At 33.7% G+C, this 9,570-nt stretch overlaps 1 long non-coding RNA gene across 6 annotated transcripts; it reads left to right on the forward strand.

Annotated features, from left to right (window-relative positions):
- Positions 1-272: 272 nt before the first annotated feature.
- On the forward strand, positions 273-7,832 carry LOC147873607 (uncharacterized). 6 transcript variants are annotated; one of them, XR_015535431.1, is made up of 6 exons: positions 273-498; positions 2,421-2,467; positions 2,641-2,794; positions 4,814-5,018; positions 6,728-6,774; positions 7,236-7,832. It is a non-coding gene; the product is annotated as an uncharacterized LOC147873607 (long non-coding RNA). The 6 variants fall into 6 exon arrangements; XR_015535430.1 differs by lacking the exon at positions 4,814-5,018 and having other exon boundaries at positions 279-498; positions 2,641-2,702; XR_015535428.1 differs by lacking the exons at positions 273-498; positions 2,421-2,467; positions 2,641-2,794 and adding an exon at positions 3,577-3,976 and having other exon boundaries at positions 4,870-5,006.
- Positions 7,833-9,570: the final 1,738 nt, after the last annotated feature.

The raw sequence follows: 9,570 nt of genomic DNA on the forward strand, positions 1-9,570 counted from the left end.
TCATGGAAGGCATTTAAAAATTACTTATTTTCCTCAGGCTTTTAACAAAAATTTCCTCAATTTGTATTTCATTATTCTTGGTCTTACAAAAAATACGACAATAATTAAAGTGAAAAAGGCAACTCCGGCGCGAGGCCCTGGGCGTCCTACACCCCTCCCCTTCCCCCGCTGCTTCCAACATTTTCTTTACATTGTTTACGATTAATTTTCATCAACAATCACAACAATACAGTAACACGTGCAGTGCAACTTAAAAGAGCATTGTTGCTTTCGAAACAGGAATTGAATTGTTCCCATTTCCAGTGTCACATAAATAAACAAGTATTAGTGACGAAAATGGCAGGATTTGTGTTCGAGAAAATGTTTCTGCTTGCAATACGAATTGTTCATGGCTTCCAATCTATTTTTTGGCAACTACCAAGCGATATGATCGCGGACAGCAAAGATGGATACAAATCCGAAGAATGGTCGCTGCCAGTCGTAATTTGTGCGGAAGAGGTTAGTTTTTTGTGTCACTATAAAACATTCCAGAAAAGGAAGAATCCATGCCGCAAAACACATAGTTCCAAACGTTTCGAAATTTTGTAATTGAATGTCTGTAGACCACAACACATAATATGTTACGATTATTACATTAAAATTTTCCATTGTTCATAAACGACACAAAAAATGATGCGTCTGTTTTAGCACTCTAAAATTGGAGGCATTTGTAATCTAGTTTACGTGTTTTCTGCAGTGGCCATTAAAATGCATAAATATGCGTTTTAAATTTTTCTTTTTTGTTGACTAACTCATTCGTGTTTCGGAAACTTATTAGCATAGACACAAACGACTTCAACTATTTACGTATTGATAATTAAATGCAAAATATGGCATACTTGCTGAAATACCTCCTTACCTATTAATTTGGAAGATGGATTATTCTCAACAGAAAGCGTCTATGTTACGAAATAAAGTATAGATCCTTTGTAAAATAAAATTCAAAGCACCAGACTAGTTTTTCTTAGATATCTGTTCCTACACGTTCCCTAGCCGCTCTTAATTATTTCCGGAAGCATCCTCGCTGCTCTATTTGTTTCTGCGTATGAAAGAGAATCACGATTTGAATATTGAAAGATATTTTTGCAAAACGTTAATAATCGTCGTAATAATTATTTTAAATTTCTTATCACAACAGTAAGATTTCACATTCCCACAGCGGTGAGCATCATGATTACATCAACCTGAGATATGTATTACACCGCGAACTCATCGCTCTGATATAAACACCTCTGAAACGTCGCTAAACTTCTACGTTCCAACACGGCACAGTACCCCAGGAGAATGTCATCTTCACTCTCGCTACATTACTCCTTTTACTTTGTATTCTGTATAACTGAATATTGTTTTTGAATTTCAATAGCGCCCGTCTAGAATTATTTCCACATGAAATGAATGTCACTTTTCGGTCAAAATATGATACCCGGCCACAACGTCTTCTTCCTCGGGGTTCGTAGTGCTCACCAGGTGAACCAGAATAATTAGCTATACGACGTCGTCCTCCGACGTTTTTTAATTAGCGAGACGTGCAAAGGCTGACATATTGGGTTTCATACAACAAGAGGCGAGCTCAGTCGATGCGAATTTAAGCACAGCCTGACATTATCAGCGAAGATCTTGAATCTAGATTTATACGTTGCTAAATACACATAACTGTTTTGACCAAGATAGTCCACACGTTGGCAAATTACTCCTGCGAAAATATTAATCTTTGTCACAAGTGGGATCTTTGCTACATACAAATAAGTATAGATATTATCATGTTCACTTGAAAAGTAAATCCATATTTTTGTGTTAGTGAATCTGCATGTGTGTTGCATTCAAAAGCGTGCGTACATGTCTAATGCATTCAGACTTCAACAGCACTGTTGTCGGTGGTTAGAATTTTTTTTGACAGTGATGAATTGTGTAGTGGTATCGAGGAAGGAATGCTAAGCCACATTCACATTTTCCTAATTTAATTTTACTGTGTGTTCTGAACACGCAGTATATAATTCTACGTAAATATGAATCATTCTTAAAATTCACATATTCATAACTTTATAATCACTAAGAATGCAACCAAAGAAGACCGAATGTGTCCGACTGGAAATTAATCAGAAAAAAATTGATACTAATTCTTAAATCACATTGTGTATCAACAATATTTATATTAACGCCAATGACAAATACTGATGAACAATGAATTAGTGAATAATTTGCCGAAGTTTATAAATAGACTGCCCTCAAGGCCATTTCTGTCTTTGCATCTCGCATAGTGGACTATTTACGATGACACTCATATCCCATTTAACACCACTGCAGGAGAGAAAGCTCACAATCACACGCTGTAAAAATAAATTAAATTCATGAGATATTGAAATTGTTGTGTATTATTACAGAGATCTCAGGTGATGAAAACAGATGAGCAAATACAGTTTAAACCAAGGTAAGAAATTTACTAAATCATGTTTTATGGATTAATAAAAATTATTGATGTCCCATAGAACAGTCTGCGTTCTGAAAGTTGCATGTTTTTTTCTAAATGAACTTCTGCGGATAAATATAACAGAAAGTAGAATTTCCAGATTATGATTGTGACTCATTACTCTTTCGTTACAGAACTAAGATGGAGCCAAGGGTATATGATTAAACCAGCCTTCAGGGTTTGGAATTCAATGTCTGTAAGTTCCGTTATGTGAACGAGGTGGTGCAGGAAAGGACTGCCTAAGCTTCAGATTCATTAAGAAAATCTATTCTCGAAAAGAATGTGGAGGTATTAAAAACCTAATAAACTATGTTACTAGGCCTTTCTTGATCACTCACCATATTATTCACCGGACACAATACAACTCATCTGCGTATACTAAAATATGACCTTAATTTCGATGCTGAGAAAATCCTACAACTGATTATTTCCCATCTTCATAATCTGAATTTGTTAAATGCTTAAAGAGAGCTGCCTTTGGAATGTTCGTTTACTGTTACAGAGCTTTAAGATGTGAAATATTTGTATTTTGCGGTTAATGCCATGCTTTATCTTAGGCAATTAATATCTTGCATACTGTCAAAATAAGGTGAACGCGTTTTATTAAGTTTCCATTACATGCAAGAAAATTTGATTATTACATTAATCAAATTCCGTGTTACTGAACAAAAAGTTGACAGTGGAACCACGGTTCCGGAGAATTTGATGTAAATACGTCTATACGGAAAGGAAGTTTATGTATTGGCTTTATTGTAAATATTTCATTTATACATGCTTTACAAATGAGATAAATTTGATTATGACATTCCTTATTTAACTTGAATTAGTTACTCTTAAGATAGGTCTGTGGTAGCTGAATGTAATGTATTGAAATGTTGTGTAAGGTAAGTTAATGTATTGTAATGTAAGGTAAGGCAAGGTAATGTAAAGTAATGTAATGTCATGTAATGTAATGTATTGTGAGGTAAGGTAATGTAATGAAATGTTTTATAGGTAAAAATAATGCCGAGTAAACAGATGACGTTTCCTTGGTAACAAAAATCCGAGTACATAGATGTTCCTTAGGTAACCATTGTTGTTTATTTGTTGATAAACAGATGACGTTTCCTAGGTAACATAACAATGAAGTTACACTTTTTCGTTTCCCAGGTAACATAACAATGACGTTCCCTAGGTAACATAACAATGACGTTACACTTTTTAGTTACATTTTTGCCGAATGACACTGACCCTAAATTATAGACGTATTTACGTCAAAACATAATGCTCTTAACAAATACTGATAACAGTGAAAAATAGAGCATAAACAATGTATGATTATGCCAAAAGCTACAGTCCAAGAAGGAAAACGGGACTTTAATTTCTAATACTGCTACTGAAGGTGCATCTATACTGGAGGATGGTCATTTTTACACCTATGTATGCAAGGATTCACAATCCATCACTACGTCGAATCTTTGCCACACACCAGTAAGTATAGATATTATCATTTTTCTGAAATCTTTGCTTAGTGAATCTGCATGTGTGTTGCATTCAAAATCATACGTACATGTCTAACACATTGTCTTCAACAGCACTGTTGTCGGTAGTTAAAATTTTATTTGTGAGTGATGATTTTTGTAGTGGAACCGAGAAAGGAAAGCTAAGCCACATTCAAATTTTGCTAATTTAATTTTACTGTGTTTACTGAGCACACAGTAAATCATTTGTCTGTAGTTTATTTTTTAAAGTAAATATATTGAAGGGTCATTCGGCAAAAAAGGGGAACGAAAAAGGGAAACGAAAAAGTGTAACCTGGTTACCTAAGAAACGTCGTGTTTACTCGTCATTGTTGTTACCCAGGAAACGTCAATTGTTTACTCGGCATTATTCTTACCTGGGAAACGTCATCTGTTTACTCAGCATTGTTGTTACCTAGGAAACGTTACATCACTGATGCTGAACGTATAAGGGAATACAAGATTCGCAAGAATCAAATATTATCAAATAATGAACCTAAGGTTCCAAAAGAAAATACCAAAAACTTTTGCTGAACGTAAAAGAGAATATAGAAATCGCAAGAAGCAATTAGTGCAAGTTAATGCTTCCACAACATTAGCAAATACAAGCGTTCCTACAAGAATCACACAACCAAAGTATGACAATGCAACAGAATATTTTCATAAGCACTTTAATGAAAATAGATTCGGATACGCTTACAATGTATGTGATCGGTTATGGCTTGAAAACGATATGAAACAAGATACTGATAGTCATTTAAATTTATTGGGTACGGAGTTTGTAAATGAAAATGTATCCCAATTTAAGGTATGCACAACATGCTGGCTGTCTTTAAATAAGCAGCAAAGACGTATATTGTCTAGGAGTAATGGATTTGTGTGTCCACCATACACAACTACCATGGCTACCCCACATCTATTGATGAAGCTACCTAAGGAGGATGGAGCAGATTACAGAATAGCTGCAGCTGAAAAGAGAGGTGATATCTGTGCGGCACAATGTATGGTCAATGGTAAAAACGTTTCAATTGTAACCGTGTATATTTGTAACCATACACCTATTGATGATTGTAAGAGATTTATTCTAAGTCATTTGAGAAATTATACAAAGATGTTTTCAGTTACGGCCACTGAAGATCCTAATACAATGCCGATAATATTGACAGGAGATTTTAACATTGATTTAAAGAATTAGGAAAATCAAAGCTTTGTCACATTTATGGAGGAAACGTTTCGCTTAATGTTGATGTCAAATCCTATATGTAGTACTACTAGATCAAAATCTTGTATAGATATGGTGTTTGCACGATATGTTGATACTCTAAAATGTACAAATTTTATAACATATTTCACCTACCACAGACCCATCTTAAGCGTAACTAATTCAAGTTAAATAAGCATAGTCTTAATGAAACGTTACTCAATTGTAAAGCATGTATAAAGGAAATATTTAGAATAAAGCCAATACATAAACTTCCTTTCCGTATAGACGTATTTACGTCTAATTCTCTGGAACCGTGGTTCCACAGTCAACTTTTTAAGTTCCAAAATAATAAGGCTACCAGCATAACACGTGGTCATCATATGCTACGTTATGTACCTGTAACAACAAATGTCTGATTAATTGAAGATCTATCAATAAAATTTCTCAAAACAAGTCGATTTAACCCATCGACGTGGTAAGAATCAATAAAGTTCATAGCCTTTCTTTGGAGTAAAATATTTCTATACAATTTACACAATAAACAGTGAATAACTTTATATTCATTCATTTATTGTCTCTTGTGAAACCTCATGAAACTCTTGAAATTAAGAAAAATAAAAGATAGATTATTTCACGTCAAACTGCGTTGTTCTGTTGGCAGTCAACTTATGGATCATTCATATTTTAGGGTCATCTTATAGGTGTCACTCTTGTTACATTTCTGACAAATAACTTGTCCCAAATCTTTGATGGTAGTTACATATGTATCTGTAGCATGATGGGATGCCTCCATTTTTTAATTGACATGTAATGTTGTTACATAAATATGTGTATCATAAGTGCATTGGCCATGTAACAATGTCTGGAAAAATGGCCGCTAAAAATAAATAGGCCTGAACCTTCTATATTTATGTCCGTAGGGTTATGCAAAATCATGCGTGAAAATGAAAATCAGAAACAGAACAGAAAACTTTATAAAATTATGCATATTGGGAGATACGTAAATTGTTGTAATCAAGTTCTTGAGGATTACACATTTAGTAGAAAAATGAGTATCCATGCTGACTGTGGATACTTGAAACATATGTTATAAAGTCAATTGCAAATTGTAAGAACTTGTTTAGTAATTGAGTTTACTTATGTAAAATTAATTCTTGAATTTCACATACTCATAACTTTATAGCCACTAATAACACAACCGATGGCGATAGAATGTTTCTGGCTGGAATTTTCGTCGGGAAAAAATTGATACAAATTCTTGAATCACATTGTGTATCAACATTATTTGTATTAAAACCAATGACGAATACTGATGGACAATGAATTTTTAAAGAGTTTGCCAAAGTTCATAAAGGGACTACCACCTAGGCCATTTCTGTCTTTGCATCTCGCATAGTGGACTACTTATGACGACCCTCATATTCCATTTAACACCACTGCAGGAGAGACAGCTCACACTCAGAAGCTGTAAAATAATTGAAAGTCATAACGTATTGAAATTATTTTGTTTTGTTACAGGGATTCCAGTTGATGAAAACAGAAGGACAAGGACATTATAAACTACGGTAAGAAATTTACTAAATCATGTTTATGGATTAATAAACTTTATTGATGTCTTATAGGACAGTCTGTGTTCTGAAATTTCCGTGCTTTTTCTAAATGGACTTCTGCGGGTAAATATCACAGAATGGAAAATATCCTGATTTTGAATGAGTGTCAATGCGCTATTAGGTTGAAAGTTGTTCTACGCAATATGTTTTAAAATTATAATCTGAATGTTTATTTATACCACTACATGCTTTCACCTTAACAGGTCATCTACAAGTGGTTCCATTAAGTCGTAAAAAATAGTAGCTTTGAAAGCTAAATTGTTTACGCATCTCAGTCAGATAATATTCCGTTTGCCACATTGACAAACACTTTGACCATAATAAGAAACTTGTTCTGTAGACGGTCTGCCAAACTAAATATTAATGTGTAAAAGAATGTTTTCCTTTAAACTTGTGTCAATATTATTTTGTTACAGGCCTGAAGTTGCACCAGTAATAATCGGTGTACATAATCCTCAATTGTTGGAATCCAGACAGTGGCCATATTAGGTGTGGAGCAGAGATGTACTGCCTTGGCTTCAGAAATAGTTACAAAATCTATTCTGAAACATTTGGAGACGTAAGGTGTGGAGGTATTATGAACTTAAGTGACCAAGTCTACTGTGCCAGGCCTTTCTTTAACAGCTGGTAAATTATTCAACAAACACATAAGTTACCTGCATATAAAAAAATATGAAACTAATTTCTTTGCTCAAAAATTTATATGATTTAATAATGTGCTGAGCCAGGCACCATCATCATAATCTTTCTTTTAAATACATTGTTTTGTCAATCTGATAAAAGTCAAGATGAGCATGCAATTATTGATTGTAATGTTATCCAGCTTTTAGCACATTTAAATGAAATTTTCTTCGTGACGTAGGAGTACAAAAATAATGTACAAATATTCAACATATTCACAAAACAAAGTGGTTGATGTTCATCTTGCAGGAACGGGGAATTTATTTCGTGTATGGAAATGAGTTATTGTTTGTTTCTCTGCATGATGTTGAAGAATAAACTGTAACATATTATTTGTCTTTTCCTTTTTAAAGAATGATGTTTCCAGGGCATCCAATGCAAGTGAAGAACTCAGAAAAAGACAGTGTAGTACAGATGATTCATAATAAATTCAAACTAGCACTGCCCAAAACAGCCGAGTCCAAAATTACGGTTTGCAGGGCATTGATACATAATTTATTTTGCAAAACACAAGTGAATTACGCTTTGATCTTCTTACAGTGATGGTCGGCAATCAATAGCTCTTGACAAACACATCAATGGTTCCGTGACAAAAGCCCACATGAAAATTCCGCAAAGAAAAAATCCCACAGTTATAAATGCTAATGTGCAAAATGTTCACATTGAAAAATACTCACACGGATAATTGTTTACAAGGATAAATGCTCATACGGACGAATTCTCACACAGAAAAATGCGCACGTAGAAAAATTCTCACATTCATAATACTATCAAGTAATACAGTCTTAATAAAGCGTAATGTGCATGCTGTGATGTTTAGTTCAAACTTACTATACATACTAACCTAACCTAACCTACTTTTGCCTCGTTAGCCACATTTGTTTTTGTAAACTAAAAATAATGTGAGAATTATTCTATGTTCGTATTTTTCTGTGTGAGCATTTATGACAGTGGGTTCTTTTCTGTGCGCAATTTTCGTGCGGCATTTCTTCATGTGCGCATTTATTTGGTCATCCACTTAAATATGCTGCTTCTTCTGGTGATGCGTACAGAAATGTAAAGTGACTTATTTAAAATACTTTGACTTGTACTGCAATAAAGCATAGGTCAAACAAAGTAACAATTCTCATTGATGTCATTTTCAGGAGCAAAAATAAGCAGAATGTTTTGATTTTGCTACAGACCAATGTTTCTCAGATTTGTTTGTTCACAGAATATCAAACCACAATAAGAACTGCAGATATACAATAAACATGGATATAGACAAGGGGAAAAAACTTTCTGTAGCATATCCGGAAATTATGAAAAGAAACGTTAAACATTTATTAATGCAAACTTTTCCACTATTAAAAATAAACTTATTATAAGATAGCTGGATTTTTGTGAGATGCCAACGATTTGACAACTGAAGGCATTCTCATTCTAAAAGATAAGAGCTTAATTAACTTCATCAGACGACATATTAATGGTTATGAATTACACGGAAGAAGTAATCTAGAAAACTTCAAATGACTTTAATGCAGTTATATGTATGAATATTACTGTTATATATGTATGAACAAAATATAGAAAGGTTTATACAACTCAAAATGTTTCATATCAAACAGCAGAATTCAGGAAAGTAACATTATGAAACAATCAAACTTTTATTTCCTAGTAGAACTACACATAATAAAGTTTTATCAGCAAACGCTTTCCTGCAAACTAAATTAATCTCTTAATAGATAGAATAAGAAATGAAGACATTAGGAAACAATTTAATATTTTTAATGTAATTGACAAAATTGGAGAATGTAGAAGAAAATGTAAAGAACATGTTGAACGGATGCCTGAGGAAAGACTACCTAATGTTGCATTCAGTTACAAACCTAGCCGGAAAAGAGATCGAGGTCGACCACGAAGAACATGGAAAGATCAATTTGAAGCCTGAATAGGCATTAGCGCCTAATCCTTGACGATGATGATGACAAGAAAACAAAAAACCCTTTCAAGAATTTCATAAATAAAATTACAATAATGAACTCATGTGAAAAATGTTTCTGTCTGTCCATCATCTCACCTTTATGACAT

The sequence above is a fragment of the Zootermopsis nevadensis genome, unplaced genomic scaffold, assembly GCF_977971745.1.
Source record: "Zootermopsis nevadensis isolate Lab colony 2312 unplaced genomic scaffold, Znev_1.0 Znev_ptg000017l, whole genome shotgun sequence".
Taxonomy (NCBI): domain Eukaryota; kingdom Metazoa; phylum Arthropoda; class Insecta; order Blattodea; family Termopsidae; genus Zootermopsis; species Zootermopsis nevadensis.